Source organism: Phalacrocorax carbo (assembly GCF_963921805.1).
Source record: "Phalacrocorax carbo chromosome W unlocalized genomic scaffold, bPhaCar2.1 SUPER_W_unloc_2, whole genome shotgun sequence".
NCBI lineage: Eukaryota > Metazoa > Chordata > Aves > Suliformes > Phalacrocoracidae > Phalacrocorax > Phalacrocorax carbo.
The window spans coordinates 301214-321140 of record NW_026990253.1 but is presented as its reverse complement, the minus strand read 5'-3'; the positions used below and the strand labels follow the sequence as shown (position 1 = coordinate 321140).

At 47.5% G+C, this 19927-nt stretch overlaps 1 protein-coding gene and 1 long non-coding RNA gene across 3 annotated transcripts in view; one reads left to right on the top strand and one right to left on the bottom strand.

Moving 5' to 3' along the window:
• LOC135310850 (uncharacterized) overlaps window positions 1-16845 on the top strand; it is a 239059-nt gene extending 222214 nt beyond the window's left edge. The window contains exons 2-3 of the long non-coding RNA XR_010370825.1: window positions 12292-12479; window positions 15080-16845. This is a non-coding gene — a long non-coding RNA (uncharacterized LOC135310850). The remainder of the gene's footprint in view (window positions 1-12291; window positions 12480-15079) is intronic.
• LOC135310847 (zinc finger and BTB domain-containing protein 5-like) overlaps window positions 1-19927 on the bottom strand; it is a 214788-nt gene that overhangs the window by 4094 nt on the left and 190767 nt on the right. The gene's annotated exons all lie outside the window — the stretch shown is intronic.

The following is a 19927-nucleotide window of genomic DNA, read 5'->3' as shown; positions in this document are numbered from 1 at the left end:
GAGCTGTGTGGTGCTTAGTTGCTGACTGGGGCTAAACCATGATAACATGCCACAGGATGCTCTACTGTGAGCTGACTAACACAATGTGTTTCCTGTTAATTCCTGTTCAAACTAAAACACCTCTTCAGTAAACCATCCAATACTGATTTAAAAAGATCTAATTATGAAGAAGCCAACACGGTCTTTGATAAATTGTTCCTCATGTTGAAAAATTTGAGCTTTAACTCTAGTCTGAATTGGTCTAGCTTCATCTTCAAGAGTATACAAGGAGTCAATTGCTATCTGTTACACAACAAAAAAACTTTATTCAAATATCTGCCTTCTGCATAAGAACTTTTAAAATAGAGTGATTATTTTCATATGTGTGCAACCATGAACTACAAACATAATTTGCATACAGAACTCCAGATAGAAATATAACCTTTCTGGGTTTATGTGAAAGGTTTTGGTAGTGGGGGGGTGGTGGGGGTGGTGCAGCGGTGGTTTCTGTGAGAAGATGAAAGAAGCTGCCCCCATGTCAGACAGAGCTAGTTTCAGCCGGCTCCAAAACGGACCTGCTGATGGCCAAAGCTGAGCCAATCAGTGACTTTCGTACCACCTCTGTGATAACATATTTAAGAAAGGGTAAAAAAACTGCTGTGCAAAGGAGTGAGAATATGTGAGAGAAACAACTATGCAGACAACAAGTTCAGGAAAGAAGGTATAGAGGACAATGGCTGAAATATAAATATGGGGAAGCCTGGCAGATTGATTATATCACACTGCCACAAACCTGCCATGGCAAGAACCACATGCTTACAATAGTGGAAGTGACTACTGGATGGTTGGAAACATACCGCGTGACCCATGTCGCTTCCCGAAACACTATCCGGAGCCTTGAAAAACAAGTTTTATGGCGACATGGCACCCCAGAAATAATTGAGTCAGACAACAGGACTCATTTTCCAAAGCAACCTCATAAACACCTGGGCCAAGGAGCTTGGCACTGACTGGGTGTATCATGCACCAGCCTCTGGGAAAATCGAATGATAAAATGGACTGTTAAAAACTACACTGAGAGCAATAGGTGCTGGGAGATTCAAGCACTGGGATACAAATTTTGCAGAAGCTACTTGGCTAGTTAACATTAGAGGATCTGCCCATCAACCTGACCCTGCCCAAATGAAACCCCTATGTACACTGGAAGGAGATAAGGGCCCCATAGTACACATAAGGAACTGGCTGGGAAATTTTGTGTTACTTCTTCCTTCAGAAAAGGCAAACTCATTCATGGGATTACTTTTGCTCAAGGACCTGGGTGTACTCAGAGTCAAAGAATCATAGAATGGTTTAGGTTGGAAGGGACCTTTAGAGGTCATCTAGTCCACCCCCCCTGCAGTGAGCAGGGACAGCTTCAACTAGATCAGGTCGCTCAGAGCCCTGTCCAACCTGACCTTGAATGTTTCAAGGGATGGGGCATCTACCACCTCTCTGGGCAACCTGTTCCAGTGTTTCACCACCCTCATTGTAAAAAAACGTCTTCCTTATAGCCAGTCTAAATCTACCCTCCTTTAGTTTAAACCCATTCCCCCTTGTCCTGTCACAAACAGGCCTTGCTAAAGAGATTGCCCCCATCTTTCCTGTAGTCCCCCTTTAAGTACTGGAAGGCCGCAATAAGGTCTCCCCGCAGCCTTCTCTTCTCCAGGCTGAACAAGCCCAACTCTCTCAGCCTGTCCTCATAGGTGAGGTGCTCCAGCCCTCAGATCATTTTTGTGGCCCTCCTCTGGACCCGCTCCAACAGTTCCATGTCCTTGCTCTGTTGAGGGCTCCAGAGCTGGATGCAGTACTCCAGGTGGGGTCTCACCAGAGTGGAGTAGAGGGGCAGAATCACCTCCCTCAAACTGCTGGCCACGCTTCTTTTGATGCAGCCCAGGATACGGTTGGCTTTCTGGGCTGCAAGCGCACATTGTTGGCTCATGTCCAGCTTCTCATCCACCAGTACCACTCAATATATCTTGAACATCCTTGGGTAACCAAAATACTCCTATAGGTACTTCTCAAGAATATTTTTTGGCTTTTTCTAAGGTTAACCAACTATTTAGGAACATCACCCAGGGATATGCCCCGAAGCAGTGTGGTTATGGGTGGCAAGGCGTGTGGGAGAATATGGGCAGGTTCCTAGAATGGTTGTCACTGATGGTCTGGAACTTCACCCCTGAACAAGCGTGAGATCCTGATGAAGTGATAGAATGTTTGAAAACGGGATGCCCTGGCTATGCCAAAGAGATACAACTTCTTTCACTGTGCTGGGGCCTGGCCTATGCCTACCGAGCACTATTCAGCACTATTCAGCACCCTCAAGGAGGAGAGAGGGTCTCTGGATGTGAAGACATACAAACAGACACTGTGGCTGAACCAGAGACCCAGCCCTCAACTATATCTGTTGCCCCTATAATCAAGAAGAAACAATGAAAGCAGAAGTCAACCCGTTTAGTAAGGGAGAAAGAAGCTTCTCCTAAGAGGGGAATCAGAAGGGGCAGCCTATTCTGCAGCAGAGCAGACACAAGAACAGGAGGGGGAAGAAACTGAACTCATAAACGAGTCAGAAACTACCTGATCCCTATCCCTGAGTCAGCTGCAAGATAAGCAAAAAGATTTCAGCTGTCATCCAGGTGAGCAAATTATCAGCTCGTTGCTCTGATGCTGGTATATTGTGGCCAATAGTCAGGAAACAGAGGGTAAGGAAGCCTAGCAGCTGGGATCTTTTGCTAGGGATAAGGCCATTGACAAAGGGATTGGAAAAGGGGCAACAGTCTTCAGCCTCTGGAGGCACCTCCTGTCAAGAGTGAAGGAAAGGTAACCCTTCAAGGAAGATTTTGTAAATTACCGAGCCAAGTGGACCATCATTGTGGGAGGTATCCAGTAACTGAGGGAATTAGCAGTGGTGGAGGTGATCTATAGCAACCAAGTCAATAACCAAGCATCCAAAGACCCGGATGAAATCCGATGCATGCGGTCCATGTGGCAAAAGTTTGTAGAAAGAGCACTGACATCATATGCCAACACCCTGGTGATCATGAGCTGGACAGATATGGAGGCACCAACTGTGTCTGGATTGGCTAGCCAACTCCAGCAATTCAAAGAGAATCTCTCTTCCTCTCTACAGGCCTGCATCTTGGCTGTGGAGAGACTGTTCCAACAGTTCCAGCAATTCAAAGAGAATATATCTTCTTCCTTCCCCATACCAACAAGTAACTCAGTTATTAAGAGCCACACTTCTTCTCAAGGGAAAGGGTGGTGCACACACCACATGCCACCCTGTGGTTCTATCTGCGCAGGAGGTGATTCTGCCCCTCTACTCCACCCTGGTGAGACCCCACCTTGGAGGACTGTGTACAGCTCTAGAGCCCTCAACACCAGTAGCCCCAAGTCCTTCTCTGCAGGGCTGCTCTCAATCCCTTCATCCCCCAGCCTGTACTAATATCAGGGGTTGCCCCAACCCAGGTGCAGGACCTTGCACTTGGCCTTGTTGAACCTCATGAGGTTCTCACAGGCCCACCTCTCCAGCCCGTCTAGGTCTCTCTGGATGACATCCCGTCCTTCTAGTGTGTCAACTGCAACACTCAGCTTGGTGTCATCTGCAAACTTGCTGAGGGTGCACGTGATCCCACTGTCTATGTCATTGATGAAGATATTAAATAAGTACTGGTCATAGTACGGACACCTGAGGGACACCACTCATCACCGGTCTCCATCTGGACATTGATCCATTGACCACTACCCTCTGGCTGCGACCATCCAGCCAGTTCCTTATCCACCGAACAGTCTACCCATCAAATCTGTATCTCTCCAGCTTAGAGAGAAGGATGCTGGGGGGGGACCGTGTCAAAGGCCTTACAGAAGTCCAGATAGATGACATCCGTAGCCCTTCCCTTGTCCACTGATGTAGTCACTCCATCATAGAAGGCCACGAGGTTGGTCAGGCAGGACTCGCCCTTGGTGAAGCCATGCTGGCTGCCTCAGATCACCTCCCTGTCCTCCATGTGCCTTAGCATAGCTTCTCGGAGGATCTGTTCCATGATCTTCCCCGGCACAGAGGTGAGGCTGACAGGTCGGTAGTTCCCCGGGTCCTTCTTTCTACCCTTTATAAAGATGGGCACAATGTTTCCCTTTTTCCAGTCCCCAGGGACTTCACCTGACTGCCATGACTTTTCAAATATCATGGAGAGTGGCTTAGCGACTACATCAGCCAGTTCCCTCAGGCCTCTGGGATGTACCTCATCAGGTCCCATAGACTTGTGTATATCCAGGTTCCTCAGGCGGTCATGAACCTGATCTTCCCTTACAGTGGGAGGGGCTTTATCTCCCTGGTCTCCATCCTGCAGTCCATCGACCCAGGAGGGGTGAGGAGAGACGTTACCAGTGAACACTGAGGCAAAACAGTTGTTGAGTACCTCAGCCTTCTCCTCATCTGCTGTTGATACTAGGCCACCATTCTTGTTCATCGGGGAGGTACGCTTTCTTTGGCTTTCCTTTTCTTGTTGATGTACCTGTAGAAGCCCTTCTTGTTATTCTTTGCATCCCTTGCCACATTCAGCTCCAGACGCGCCTTGGCCCTCCTGACCCCATCCCTACACAACTGGGCAGCGTCCCTATACTCTTCCCAGGATACCTGTCCCTGCTTCCACTGCCTGTGCAGTTCCCTCTTGCTCTTTAGTTTGACCAGCATGTCTCGACTCAGCCATGCTGGTCTCTTCCCTTGCTTGCCTGATTACTTGGTGGGTAATGCAGAAGGATGGGGAAGTCTCATGTGTACCTCAAGGAGATTTAATCTTGGGTGAAAATAACCCATGATTTGAGTTGCATGATGCCATTGCTGTATGATGCCAGTGTTATATGATGCTGTATGTCGCCGTTGCTGTGGCTCCCATATGTCAAAGTATTATAGCAGGACTCACCCAAACCAGTGAAGACTGAATCTCATGAGGAACCAGGCATGTGCAGTGGTGACGCAACTTGAGGTGGCTTCAGTGTGCAACAATCCGACACAACACACCACCTCTCCTTTCCTGAGTGACCCCCATAACAGATGGAGCCCAAAGTCATGGACTAAATTAATTCAGTCGACATTTTATGGACATCTTATGGACATCTTATGGACATTTTACAGGGCTGACCCATAGACTAAGGGAATGATATCAGTGTATATATCAAAGGATTGGAAGGGGGGGGTGGTTAATGAGGATGTATTGGATAGTGTGGGACCTGAGCATAATGTAAATGGTATGGAAAAAGGGGTGGAGAATGTACTGGGTTTGGCTGGGATGGAGTTAATTTTCTTCACAGTAGCTTGTATGGTGCAAGAGAAGAGAAGAGAATTGATACATTATCTGATTTTCCCTTTTTGGTTCAGTGATGCTTCACCTTTCAGCAACAGCTGGCAACAAAGATTTCCTTGAAGTACTTGCAGTATATCTATATTTAGCATAAATGGCAGGGTTTTGGTAGCAGGGGGCTGCAGGGCTGATCTGTGCATGCATAGGCCATGAACTGTCCTGTGCTAGTCACAGCTGGTTACAGCCAGCTCAGCAACTGATGAAAACAACCCACCACATACCAAAACTTCAACCTGGGGAACACATGATACCTCTGCACAAACATATTTAACAAAGGGTGGTAGCAGCTAGGGGCAGGAGACACAGGAGGAGACACGTGAGGAAAACCAGAAAGAGACACAAGGAAGGGGACACTGTCGGGGACACAGCTGGAGACACTCTCAGAAGGTGTTCCATGCCAGAGGAGGTGGTATGCCTCTGAGGGGGACTACAGCCCATGGATAAGCCACACCAAAGCAGGTACGCCCCCAAAAGGGGCTGCAGCCTGTGGATAAGCCCATGCCAGAGCAGAGGAAATTAATAAAAAAAACAGGAGCAGTGGAAGAAAAAACACTATGCACTATTCCAAACATCCTGCACCGCCTGTTGCCTCACTGAAGGGACCGAGTGTAATGCACGGCAAAAATAAGGGCAGTGGAGACCAGGGAGGGGGGAAGAGAGGTGTCTGGACTGAAGTTGAGCCTGGGGAAGGGGGAAGAAAGGCGTTTTCCCTAAGTGTTTGTTTAATTGTTTGTCTTTTTTGTTTCTCAGTACCTGAATTAATAATTTAATTTATTGCCAATTAACATATTTTTAAGTGAAATTCTCTGAGTCAACACTGTCATACCCATGACAATACCCCCTACCAAATGACTAGAAGGCATGCATTTCAACTATGTGGTGGTGCATGCCTAGTCATGAGGGACACCCATTTTGGCTGCACAACATATGCTTCCAATTGTGTGATAAGTTGTTTAGGTAGCCAGTCTCTGCAGTCTTTATAAGGTCTCGAACCATTTTCTAGTACAGATCTTGGGGATCCAGGAAACGCTAGATTCATTCTTCTGGACAGTCAGATATAGTCAGTGGGTCACAAATTAGCCATCACTGGTATAAACAGCAGGCATTCAATTCAATTGTCTTTCAGTAAGCCTCAGGAAAGAGAACAGCCTAGTACTGTAACTGCACAAATCACTAAAAGCAAAACCAAAATACACAAATTGTTTGGCTACAAATATTTCATAACTATAGAAATTTTCAGAGTCAGGGAAATGTTAAGGGCAAGGAACCCTCAACACGGGAAGGACATGGAACTGTTGGAGCAGGTCCAGAGGAGAGCCACAAAAATGATCCGAGGGCTGGAGCACCTCGCCTATGAGGACAGGCTGAGAGAGTTGGGCTTGTTCAGCCTGGAGAAGAGAAGGCTGCGGGGAGACCTTATTGCGGCCTTCCAGTACTTAAAGGGGGACTACAGGAAAGATGAGGGCAATCTCTTTAGCAAGGCCTGTTTTGACAGGACAAGGGGTAATGGTTTTAAACTAAAGGAGGATAGATTCAGACTAGATATAAGGAAGAAATTTTTTTACAATGAGGGTGGTGAAACACTGGAACAGGTTGCCCAGAGAGGTGGTAGATGCCCCATCCCTTGAAACATTCAAGGTCAGGTTGGACAGGGCTCTGAGCGACCTGATCTAGTTGAAGCTGTCCCTGCTCACTGCAGGGGGGGTGGACTAGATGACCTCTAAAGGTCCCTTCCAACCTAAACCATTCTATGATTCTATGAAGATATGAAGAAAAACTATAAAATCCTGAATGGAGAAGAAAACTGCTCTCTCTCCCCTTAGGGTCTATGGAACAAAACTAGCAGGTTCAGAACAAAAGGAAGTATTTCTTCACACTGTGTAGTTAAACTACGAAACTCCTTACCACAGCCAAGTTCCTTTGGGTTCAAATGCAACTACATATATTCGTGGAAGAAAAATCTGCTGAGAATTATTAGCTACTCGGACACTACCTCTGCCTTGCGAAGTCACAAACACTGAAATTACTGGAGGATTCATTCCACATATTTGTTGTTATGTGTCGTGGTTCAGCCTCAGCTGGCAACTGAACACCACGCAGCCGCTCGCTCACCCCCCCCACCCCTGTGGGATGGGGAAGAGAATCGGACGAGCAAAAGGGCTGAGATAAGCACAGTTTAATGATTACAATAAAATGATAATGATAAATGATTATGATAATAATGACAATAATGTTAATATAATAAAAGGGAAAAGGAAGGGAAAGGGAAAACAGGGAAAAAAAACACGGAAACACAAACGATACAACCGCTCACCACCCGCCGACCGACGCTGCCTGTCCCCGAGCCGCGATTGCCCCCCCTCCCCCGGCCAGCCCCTCCCAGGTAGCATACTGGGCATGACGTTACATGATATGGAATATCCCTTTGGTCAGTTTGAATCCGCTCTCTTAGCTGTGCCCCCTCCCCTCCCAGCTTCTTGTGCACCCAGCAGAGCATGGGAGGCTAGACATGTCCTTGACTAGTATAAGCGCTACCCAGCAACAGCCCAAATATCTGTGTGTTATCTCAACAGGTTTTTTTTTTCCATGCTAATTTCAAAGCACAGCACTATACCAGCTAGAGTGAAGAAAATTAACTCTATCCCAGCTAAAACCATGACATTATGGCTTTTAGTTTTACATTTCACTTTGATATCTCCTGAAAGAGTTTTAGGACACATTTTTTTCAAATGTCAGAATGATTTGTTCTCAAGAATAAGAGGATCAGCATTTTTTCTCTTAATATTTTTATTATAAACTTGAAAGAACCAAGTGCTGGTCCAGTCCTGTTTAATATATTCATCAATGACCTGGATGATGGGACAGAGTGTAACCTCAGCAAGTTCACTGATGACACCAAGCTGGGAGGAGTGGCTGATACACCAGAAGGCCGTGCTGCCATCCAGCGAGACCTGGACAGGCTGGAGAGCTGGGCCGAGGGGAACCTGATAAAATTCAGCAAGAGCAAGTGCAAGGTCCTGCACCTGGGGAGGAACAACCCCATGCACCAGTACAGGCTGGGGGCTGACCTACTGGAAAGCGGCTCTGTTGAGAAGGACCTGGGAGTGCTGGTGGACAACAAGCTGACCATGAGCCAGCAATGTGCCCTTGTGGCCAAGAAGGCCAACAGTATCCTGGGATGCATTAAAAGGAGTGTGGCCAGCAGATCGAGAGAGGTTATCCTCCCCCTCTACTCTGCCCTAGTGAGACCACATTTGGAGTACTGTGTCCAGTTTTGGGCCCCCCAGTTTAAGAAGGATGTGGAACTCCTTGAGCAAGTCCAGCGGAGAGCTACGAAGATGATCAGGGGACTGGAGCATCTCCCTCATGAGGAAAGGCTGAGAGACTTGGGTTTGTTTAGCTCGGAGAAGAGAAGACTGAGGGGGGATCTCATAAATACCTATAAATATCTAAAGGGTGGGTGTCAGGACGATGGGACTGGACTCTTTTCAACAGTGCCCAATGACAGGACAAGGGGCAATGGGCACAAGCTGGAACACAGGAAGTTCCACCTGAATATGAGAAAAAACTTCTTTACTGTGAGGGTGACGGAGCAGTGGAACAGGCTGCCCAGGGAGGCTGTGGAGTCTCCTTCCCTGGAGACATTCAAAACCTGCCTGGACGCTTCCCTGTGCAGCCTGCTCTAGGTGTACCTGCTCAAGCAGGAGGGTTGGACAAGATGATCTCCAGAGGTCCCTTCCAATCCCTACCATTCTGTGATTCTGTGATTAATAGAGGGTGTGCTTAGTAAATGTTTGAATTATTAACTTATATCACCATTTACTACTGCTGAGCAAGCATCCCTACTATACAGGAAGAAATAAAGTATGATTTTCTGAACATAATAATTTTTATTTATATAGGTTATAAATAAAAGCTGCACAGAGTAAATGGAAGTGTTTTGATTTCCTAGGAGAACAAGATGGAATTCCACCACCTGTTCATCTATCTCCCTTCAGTTATCAACTTCTGAGTCTCTTGGCCAATTCCAACCTAATTTAAGAAAGGGTCAAGTAGATACTGAATTCCTAGAAGGTTTGTTGAAGTTGGTAGCTGGGCACAGAAGGAGCCAAATTTATAACTACCTTCTCAGAGTCTTAACTCAAACCCTTATCCTCTTACAAAAGGCGGGGGGGGGAGGAAATAGTCAGTTTGCATACATGTAGCTAAGAACTAGCCACTCTATGTGCTTCCACCTGCCCAACAAGACATCATCCCACTTAAAAAGGCACACATGCAAGTGTACTTGCAGTGAAAACACAGTAGGATCAAACTCTTTTGTTACTTGTTAAACAAAACCATCGCTAACAAGTTGTGTGAAATATAGTAGTTCTGAATTGATTCAACGCTTTGTGCCCAGTAACAAAGCATTAAAAATAGTTTATGTGACAGTGTAATTAAAAAAAAAAACACCAAACACCACCGAAATAAGCCTCCAAATTCCTCCTTCTCCCAAAAGCTGTAACTTATCTCCTTCATTGTTTTTATAATGCAAAAACAATCTAGCATGTTTTAAATATTCCATTAAGTAGAATAAGAGCACACTAATATGCTTAGTCTAAAAATAATCAGACTTGTTTTTCTCCTTACCAGATAAATTTAACACAATTTACTATTTGCGCTTTAAACACCACCACCCCCTTATATTTAGGTGTATTTGACATTGTGTTGGGTTTACATGGCAAGGTTTTGGTAGCGGGGGGGTGGGGGTGGTGGGGTGGTGCAGCGGTGGTTTCTGTGAGAAGATGACAGAAGCTGCCCCCATGTCAGACAGAGCTAGTTTCAGCCAGCTCCAAGACGGACCCGCTGATGGCCAAAGCTGAGCCAATCAGGGACTTCCATAGCGCCTCTGTGATAACATATTTAAGAAAGGGTAAAAAAACCTGCTGCGCAACAGCAGCCAGGAGAAAGGAGTGAGACTATATGAAAGAAACAATTACGCAAACACCAAGGTCAGTGAAGAAGGAGGGGGAGAAGGTGCTCCAGGCACCGGAGCACAGATTGCCCTGCAGCCTGTGGTGAAGACCATGGGAGGACCCCATGCTGGAGCAGGTGGATGTGCCCTGAAGGAAGCTGCAGCCCGTGGACAGCCAAAACGGGAGCAGGCTCCTAGCAGGGACTGTGGCCTCGTGGAGAGGAGCCCACACAGGAGCAGGTTTTCTGGCAGGACCTGTGACCCTGTGGGGGACCCACGCTGGAGCAGCCTGCTCCTGAAGGACTGTACCCTGTGGAAAGGACCCATGCTGGAGCAGTTTGTGAAGAACTGCAGCCCGTGGGAAGGACCCACAATGGAGAAGGTCGTGGCTTGGGAACCAGGTATGCATGTCTCTAAGGGCGAGGCACCTGAAGGAATTGGCTAGTGGAGGGACCAAGCCAACTGCCAAAGAGACCATGGGGTCTGGGGGTGGAATAAGAGACTAATTTACGGGTGGGGGGGGGTGTGTGTGTGTGTGCGCGTGTTTGTGTGGGAGGCAACTGGGGAGACTGGGGGGATCCAGGGGCCAGCTACTGGGTAGATTGAGTGTCTAAGCCAAGCTACTGGGGGATCACAGTGTGTGTATGTGAGAGGAGGTCGGTACTGGCAACTGGAGTGGGGCTATGGGCCTTAGGGGCTCGTATGCTGTCATGGTTTTAGCTGGGATAGAGTTAATTTTCTTCACTCCAGCTGGTATAGTACTGTGCTTTGAAATTAGCATGGAAAAAAAAAAACTGTTGAGATAACACACAGATGTTTGGGCTGTTGCTGGGTAGCGCTTATACTAGTCAAGGACATGTCTAGCTTCCCATGCTCTGCTGGGTGCACAAGAAGCCGGGAGGGGAGGGGGCACAGCTAAGAGAGCGGATTCAAACTGACCAAAGGGATATTCCATATCATGTAACGTCATGCCCAGTATGCTACCTGGGAGGGGCTGGCCGGGGGAGGAGGAAGCAATCGCAGCTCGGGGACGGGCAGCGTCGGTCAGCGGGTGGTGAGCGATTGTAGCGTTTGTGTTTCTGTGGGTTTTTTTTTCCCCTGTTTTCCCTTTCCCTTCCTTTTCCCTTTTATTATATTAACATTATTGTCATTATTATCATAATCATTTATCATTATCATTTTATTGTAATCATTAAACTGTGCTTATCTCAACCCACAAGTTCTTTTGCTCGTCCGATTCTCTTCCCCATCCCACGGGGGTGGGGGGGGGAGTGAGCGAGCGGCTGCGTGGTGTTCAGTTGCCAGCTGAGGCTGAACCACGACATATGCCCAGGTGCCAGCAACTGGGGAGACCAGGGGATCCAGGGGCTAGCTACTGGATAGACTGAGTGTCTAAATACAGTTACTGGATGGACCCACATTGTATATACATATATATTTCCCACTAATGGACCTTCATCCTGATCAGCCAGAGAGGGGAACAGGATGAGGCCATTGTTGCTGTTTGTCTGAGTGCTGAGTGTTTCTGTCTGTGTTGTTTGTTCTGTGTTGCTGGCCATGTGTATATGTGTATATGTGTATTATATATGTATTTGTATACCTACTGGGAATACATTCCCAGCCTTGCTACTGGTTGAATCTGGGGATATGCAGCTGTGGCAGACTTGCCTCTATGGTGCTGTCAGATTCAGCAATTCCCTAGCAAGAGATCAGGATGTTGCCCATCTTGACTGAACTGCTAAGCATGGTAGGGTGTGTACCACTTAAAAAGGCCCAATGGCTTTCAGGTCACGGGTTATTCAATTAGTTAACCAGAATAGTACTGCAAACTCGTACTCCTGTACTACCAAATATGGGAAACACTGGCCCTATCCATTTAGTTTTTATCCCCATCCTAATGCCAAGCACAAGCATGACAGTTAAAGTAGAAGGTTTTATGGTTTGGTTTTTTTTATTTTTCAGGTTTGATAACTTATCACTAGGATAGTGTCTAATTGCTGCCTCCTGGCTCTTGAGCTGGTAATTCTTAATCAATATCAACCAACTTAAAACAGGAACAATACAATATTTTTCAAAACTTGACTACAGATGGTTCCTAGCTATCTACATTAGCCTCTAAGTCTGACGCTTTTCAAGACATAGCTATGCACGTAAGTAAAAAATTCTTCAACCTTGGTAGCTCATTATAATAGAGGAACCCTTAATACTTCTTACAGATACTGGTGAAGGCCCGTCAAGTAAGACCTATTAGTTGCACTACAGTATTTTGCACAAGTAGCCAACACACTGAAGAATCCTTATAATTATTTTGGTGTTAAAACAAAAAGTTGGGCCAAGCAAAAGCAGAAGTGGATGAGTGGCTTGCTAGTGCCAAAATGGTTGCTTAGTTACTGTTTACTTTGAACTAAAATACGGCACGACTGAAATAAAAAAATTTTTAAAAAAGCTATTTGAACTACTTAACAAAAGACACTAAAATTTGAAGTGAACTCTCTCTCCTCCCCCCCCCCCCCAGTAACTCTGCGTATCCATCTGGGGGGAAATAAATAGCAATATTATGTAATATTCTTTAACCTGTTTCTCCACAGATAGCTCCCCATACAACTAATAGTTACCATGAGCCGACAGGTTTATGATATTTGACTGCCTCCTTTGTTATATGATTTAATCAAAAGTTAAATATCATGAAGGAAATTAATTTGGTTACCCAGTTTGTTTTTATTTTCCAAGAAGTGATTCCATCCCAGATACAGCTTTATCTTTGCTTACATTGGTCTCAATTTCCAAAGATTACCCTTACAACTAACAGGAACTGAACAAGATCAAAGCAGAGGCCAATAAGCGTGATATTGTGGCAGGAGTTTGTGACAGACAGGGCGAGGAAGCAGACAAAGCCTTCTTTAAGCAACTTGAGGAACTCTACAGATCACAGATCAAGGGCAACAAGAGCTTCTACTACCACTTTAATAGTAAAAGACTGAACAAGGAGAGGGTGGGCCTATTGCTGAGTGGGATGGGTGATCTAGTGACAGTGGACATAGATGAGGCTGAGGTATTCAACGCCGCCTTGGCCTCAACCTGCACCGACAAAGTCTCCCAGGCCTCTGTGCTTAGAGACAGGGTTCAAGGATAACTACCAACAGTGGATGAGGATTTAATCGGATTATTTTAGAGAACTTAATCTGTACAAATCCATGGGACTAGATGGACTGCATCCAAGGGTGCTGAGAGAACTGGCTGGTTTCATAGTGAGGCCGTTCTCTTATCAGCTTTGAAAAGTCACAAAGATCAGGGGAATTCCCTGATGACTAGAGAAGGACAAATGTTGCATTCATCTTAAAAAAGGAAAAAAAAAAAAAAAAAAGAAGAAACAACAACCCCAAACCAAACAAACCCAAAAGTTCAACCCAGGGAACTTCAGTTCCTGGGAAAATCATAGAGAAAGTCCTCTTGGAACATGTTTTTGGGCACATGAAGGAGAAGGTCATTGGGAACGGTCAGCATGCATTTACCACAGGGCTATCATGCCTGACCAACCTAATTGCCTTCTGTGATAAAACGGCAGGATTTGTGGATGAAGGGAGAGCGCTGGATGTCATTTACCTCAACTTTAGCAGGGCTTTCAATACTGTATCCCACAATATTCTTGTATCCAAGTTGGGATATTATAGTCTGGATGGGTGGACAACTAGATGGGTTTAAAAACTAGTTGGGTGACTGAGCTCAGAGAGTGGTGGTTAATGGGTTGTACTCTACTGGGATGCTTGTGACAAGTGGGGTACTGCAGGGGTCTATCCTGGGACCTGTCTTGTTTAAAATCTTTATCAAACACCTAGAGGAGGTGATGCATCTTGCTCTTGTCAAGTTTTCAGGAGTTGGGAGGATGAAGTAAATATACTCAAGGGCAGGGCTACCATTCAGAGAGACCTAGACAGGTTGGAGAAATGAGCTGACAGGAACTTAATTTAATTCAACAGGGACAAATGCCAAGTCCTGCACCTAGGGAAGAACCACCTCTGGCATCAATACCATCTGGGGACTGGCTGGAAGCAGCTCTGCTGAAAAGGACCCGAGGATCTTGGAAAACAGCAAGCTGAATATGAGCCAGAACTGTGCCTTGGCAGCAAAGGTGGTTAGCAGTATCCTGGGCTATATGACCAGGAGCATAGCTAGTAGATTGAGGGAAGTGATTATCCTCCTTCACTTGGTGCTCATTAGATCACATCTAGAATGCTGTGTCAAATTTCAAGCACCCCAGTACAAGAAAGTGATAAAGTGGATCAAATTCAGCAGAGGGCCACAAGATGTCAGGGGGCTGGAGTACTTGCACTATGAGGAGAGGCTGAGGGAAGTGTGCTTGTTCAGCCTGGAGGAAGGAAGGCTGCAGGGGCACCTCATAGCAGCCCCCCAGTACCTATGAGGAGGCTATCAAGAAGACAGGGCCAGGCTCTTCAGTGTTGCATAGTGGGAAGATGACACAATGGGCACAAACTGAAACAAGCAAGGTTCATGCTGGCTATAAGGAAACTGTTTTTCACCACGAGGACAGTCAAGCAGTGGTACAGGGACCCTGAAAAGTTGTGCAGTCTCCAGTCTTGGAGGTTTTCAAGCCCTGACCAGAGAAACCCCTGAGGCAAGCTGGTCTGAATTCAGTGTTGACCCTGCTTTAAGCAGGGGGCTGGACTAGAGACCTCCAGAAGTCCCTTCCAACCCGAATGGTTTGTTTTTGTTTTGTTTTGTTTTCTCCTAGCCTGAGATTCTCCGTAAAGAAGTGGAACTGCCAAACAAAAAGACACCTAAACACAGCGTTGAGTTTGGAAGGCAGCCATTGCATTTTCTTGTTTAGCCTTTTCCCAGTGCCTGCATCAGGAACAATGCGGGGATTTAGAGAAGCAACCTGAGTGTGTTTGTGTCCTGAGCAGGATCAGGCTTTCAAGCTCTGCTGTGTAGACTGCCACCAGCTCCTCGGCAGCAGGTACTGCAGAGCTCACTGCCTGCGTGGATGAAAGTGACCAAGGGATCGGCAGCTAGGATTCCAGGCGGCTTGCAGAAGACTGCCGCATGCTGTTGCTATTCTCCCTACTCCCGTCCAGTCGTCACCTACTCCGCAGCATGGCAAAACGTCTCCCCTGCGGTTCCCACTGAGGAGCATGTCCCAAGACGCCACTCCCAGTCTGGAGCGTGGGGACGAATTGATGCAGCCTGGCTACCGTACACCACCACCACCCCTGCCGCTTCCGGGTGCTCCCCGCCCCCCTCCGAGCTGCCGTGACAGTCTAGGACGCTCATGCTCCAGAGACAGCAGCGGTCCAGTCCGGCGCGACCTTCACCACCGGCAGGAATCCTTATGAGACAGGAATGAGGGACGAGAGAGAGAGGCCGCACAGGGTGGCCCCACCACAGTGGAGAGAAATGCAAGCAGCAGCACACCCTCTCCCCAGTGACTCACCTGTTGTGTCTTCCATGCCACCTGAAAACGCAATTTGGAGATAAAAGTTGCCACTGCCGCCGACCAAACTGGACGCTGCATCCACCACCTCACATTCTCGATGACGTAGGAAGTGCAGCACAGAAACCTAACTCGCGTCAACTGCACGTGACCAAGAGAAAGAGCAGCTGGGAGGAGCAAGCCGCCGCGCCCCCCCCCCCCCCCCCCCCCCCCCCCCTTCCTCAGCTAATCACAGAGCTGCCTAGGTACAGCCTCACTCCAGAAGGGCTTTGTGGGTGTCATGATACTCCTCATGCTTGGTGAGCTGTGCTTGTGGAAGGATACCTATCAGGGTAAAATACACTGCACAACAGCAGCTAGGAGAGGGAGGAGTGAGAATATGTGAGAGAAGCAACCCTGCCGACACCAAGGTCGGTGAAGGAGGAGGAGGTGCTCCAGGTGCTGGAGCAGAGATTCCCTTGCAGCCTGTGGTGAAGACCATGGTGATGCAGGTTGTCCCCCTGCAGCCCATGGAGGTTAACAGTGGAGCAGATATTCACCCTGCAGCCCGTGGAGGACCCCACGCTGGAGCAGGTGGATATGCCCTGAAGGAAGCTGCAGCCTGTGGAGAGCCCACACAGGAGCAGGCTCTTGGCAGGAACTGCAGCCCACAGAGAGAAGCCCACGCAGGAGCATGTTTTCTGGCAGGACCTGTGACCCCGTGGGGGAGCCATGTTCGAGCAGTCCATTCCTGAAGGACTGTACCCCGTAGAAAGGATCCATGCTGGAGTAGTTCCTGAAGAACTGCAGCCCGTGGGAAGGACCCACATTGGAGAAGGTCGTGACGGACTGTACCCCACTCCGGAGCGGAGGAAGGAGCCGCAGAGATGAAATATTATGAACTGACCACAACCCCCATTCCTCATCACCCTGTGCTGCTTGGTGGGGGTGGTGTAGAAGAGTCAGGAGTGAAGCTGAGCCTGGAAAGAAGGGAGGGGTGGGGGGAAGGTGTTTTTAGATTTGTTCTTATTGCTCAGTAACCTGCTCTGTTACAATTAATTGACAGTAAATTGAATTAACTTCCCCAAGATGAGTCTGTTTTGCCTGTGATGGTAACTGGCAAGTAATCTCCCTCTCCTTATCTCTCTCTCTCTTCTTGGGGCTGAACAGGCCCAGTTCTCTCAGCCTCTCCTTGTGTCATGGTTTTAGCTGGGACAGAGTTAATTTTCTTCACTGCAGCTGGCATAGTGCTGTGCTTTGGACTTAGTATGAGAATAATGTTGATAACACACAGATGTTTTAGTTGTTGCTAGGTAGTGTTTATACTAGTCAAGGACTTTTCTAGCCTCCCGTGCTCTGCCGGGTGCACAAGAAGCCGGGAGGGGAGGGGAGGGGAGGGGAGGGGGCACAGCCAAGATAGCTGATCCAAACTGGCCAAAGGGATATTCCATATCATGTAATGTCATGCCCAGTATGTTAACTGGGAGGAGCTGGCCGGGGGAGGCAGGCAGCAGTCGCGGCTCGGGGCCAGGCAGCGCTGGTCGGCAGGTGGTGAGCGGTTGTATTGTTTGTGGTTTGTTTGGGGTTTTTTTCCCCTTTTCCTTTTTATTATATTATCATTATTGTTGTTATTATTGCTATTTTATTTTAATTCTTAAACTGTTCTTATCTCAACCCACAAGTTTTTTTTGCTTTTGCTCTTCCAATTCTCTCCCCTGTCCCGCAGGGGTGGGGGGAGTGAGCAAGCGGCTGCGTGGTGTTTAGTTGCCGACTGGGGCTGAACCACGACACCTTGGATGTCACGTTCTCCATCCCCCAGCCAGCTTGGTGGTCCTCCACTGGACTTGTTCCAGTGCGTCACTATCCTTCTTGTACTGGGGAGCCCAAAACTGGACATAGTACTACAGACACAGTCTCACAAGTGCCGAATAAAGGGGAAGGATCACTTCCCTGGACCTGCTGGCTGCACTTTTGCTAATACAGCTCAAGATCCAGTTGGCCATATTTGCTGCTGCAAGGGCACACTGCTGACTCATTGTGAACTTGTCCACCAGGACCCCCAGATCCTTTTCTGTGGAGCTGCTTCCCAGACTGTCAGCCTCTGACTTGTATTGTTGCATAGGGTTATTTCATTCCAGATGCAGGACTTTGGATCTGCTCGTGCTGAGCTTCATGAGGTTCCGGTCATCCCATTTCTCCAGCCTGCCCAGGTCTCTCTGAATGGCAGGCCTGACCTCCAGCATACTGACCACTCCCCCCAATTTGGCATCATCCACAAACTAGCTGAGAGTACACTCCATTCCATCATCCAGATCATTAATGAAGACATTAAATACCAGTATTGGTCCCAGTACTGATCCCTGAGGGACCCCACTAGTTACTGCCCCCCAGCTGGGCTTTGTACCACTGATCACAACTCTTTGAGCTCAGCAGTCCAGCTAATTTGCCATCCACCTTATCATCCACTTATCAAGCCCATATCCCAACAATTTGGAGATAAAAAAAGCTATAGGAGACTGTGTTAAAGGCCTTGCTAAAGTCAAGGTATACAACATCCACTGCCTTCCGCTCTTCCACAGCACCAGCCACCTCATTACAGAAAGCAATGAGATTGGTCGGGCATGATTTGCCCTTGCTGAAGCCACGTTGGCTGCTCCCAATCACCTCCTTGTCTTTCATCTCTTTAGAAATGGCTTCTAAGAGGATTTGCTCCATAATCTTCATGGGAAAAGAGGGTAAGGCTGACCAGCCTGTAGTTCCCTGGATCCTCCTTCTCGTGCTTCTTGAAAATGGGAGTGATGTTTGCCCTGTTCTGGCCATCAGGAACCTCCCCCAGTTGCCATAACCTTTCAGAGATGATAGACAGCAGCCTCCCAATGACATTGGTCAGCTCCTTCAGCACGCTTGGATGTGTCCCATCTGGTCCCATGGACTCGTATCTGTCCGATTGGCTTAAGTGCTCCCTAACTCTCTTCCTGTACCGAGCTACTGTTTCATTCCCCCAAACTGTGCTAGCTGGTTCAGGGACCTGAGAGCAGACCTTACCAGTAAAAACTGAAGCAAAAAAATCATTGAGTAACTTGACTTTTATGATGCCCTTCATCACTAGGTCCCCTGCCACACTGAGCAATGGGCCCACTGTGAAGAAAAGTACAAACTTGGGTCACTTGATAGGATGAACTTTACCCTAGTTTCATTGAGCTTTCCAAGAACTCAAGGAGGGAAGACACTGAAGCATGAATGCTCAGTTAGTTATGACAACCTTGCCTGATACCAAACCCATGGAAACCAGTTCTGAGCATCTAGCAGATAAAGGATGAATAACAACCCAGACCACTGTCTCTGATCACACAGCCGCGCGAAGGATCGGCCGACTATAGATAAGCTTAGGACTGTAACTGAGAGAGAGCCCACCTGTATATTCTAGATAACCTGTGTGTTACTTATGGTTAGGGTCCCTCAGAACTAGGCTGGGGCACCGCATGCACATTGCAGTAAATAATTTCCCTTTGGAATTCTATACTTAAGGGTGCCTGCATCTCCTTCCTTGGTTGGCAATAAAGAATACTGCAACGGTTTTGGCACCCCGGAAAGGACTTCGCCGACTCACTTGAATCCACCAGCTGCTACTATCCCCTGCGAGTCAACAACCCACTGATGGCAAAAGGTGAGTTCACCTGGGGAACCTGAGCACAGAGGGGAGCGGTTGGACAAATTTTTTTTTTTTTTTTTTTTTTTTTTTTTGAGGTGAGGAGGTGAGAGTTAATAATAATGGGGACCAGACACTGTATAGTGAAAGGGTCACCTTTAGGTGTGAATTGCTAACCAATTGGTCAAAAATAGATGGAACCCAGTGGTTATCTAAGAAAAGGGCACTGGAACTGCGTCAGGACACCTGGGCTACATTGGCCACCCTTGGAATTGCAAATCAACGGTGGCCTGAGGTGGGCAGCTTTGATTATGATAGGCTGCATTTTTTGCAGCTCAAATTGGATGAACAGTTCCCAGGGCAAATGCATTATTGGTATGTTTGGAATAATTATGTCTGGCAACAGAAACTTCCCACTCTGAAAGGGAACCTATCTCGATGTGAGAGTGTGAGGAGGAAGGAGCCAGAGACAAAGTGTTATGAACTGACCCCAACCCCCGTTCCCCATCGCCCTGGGCTGT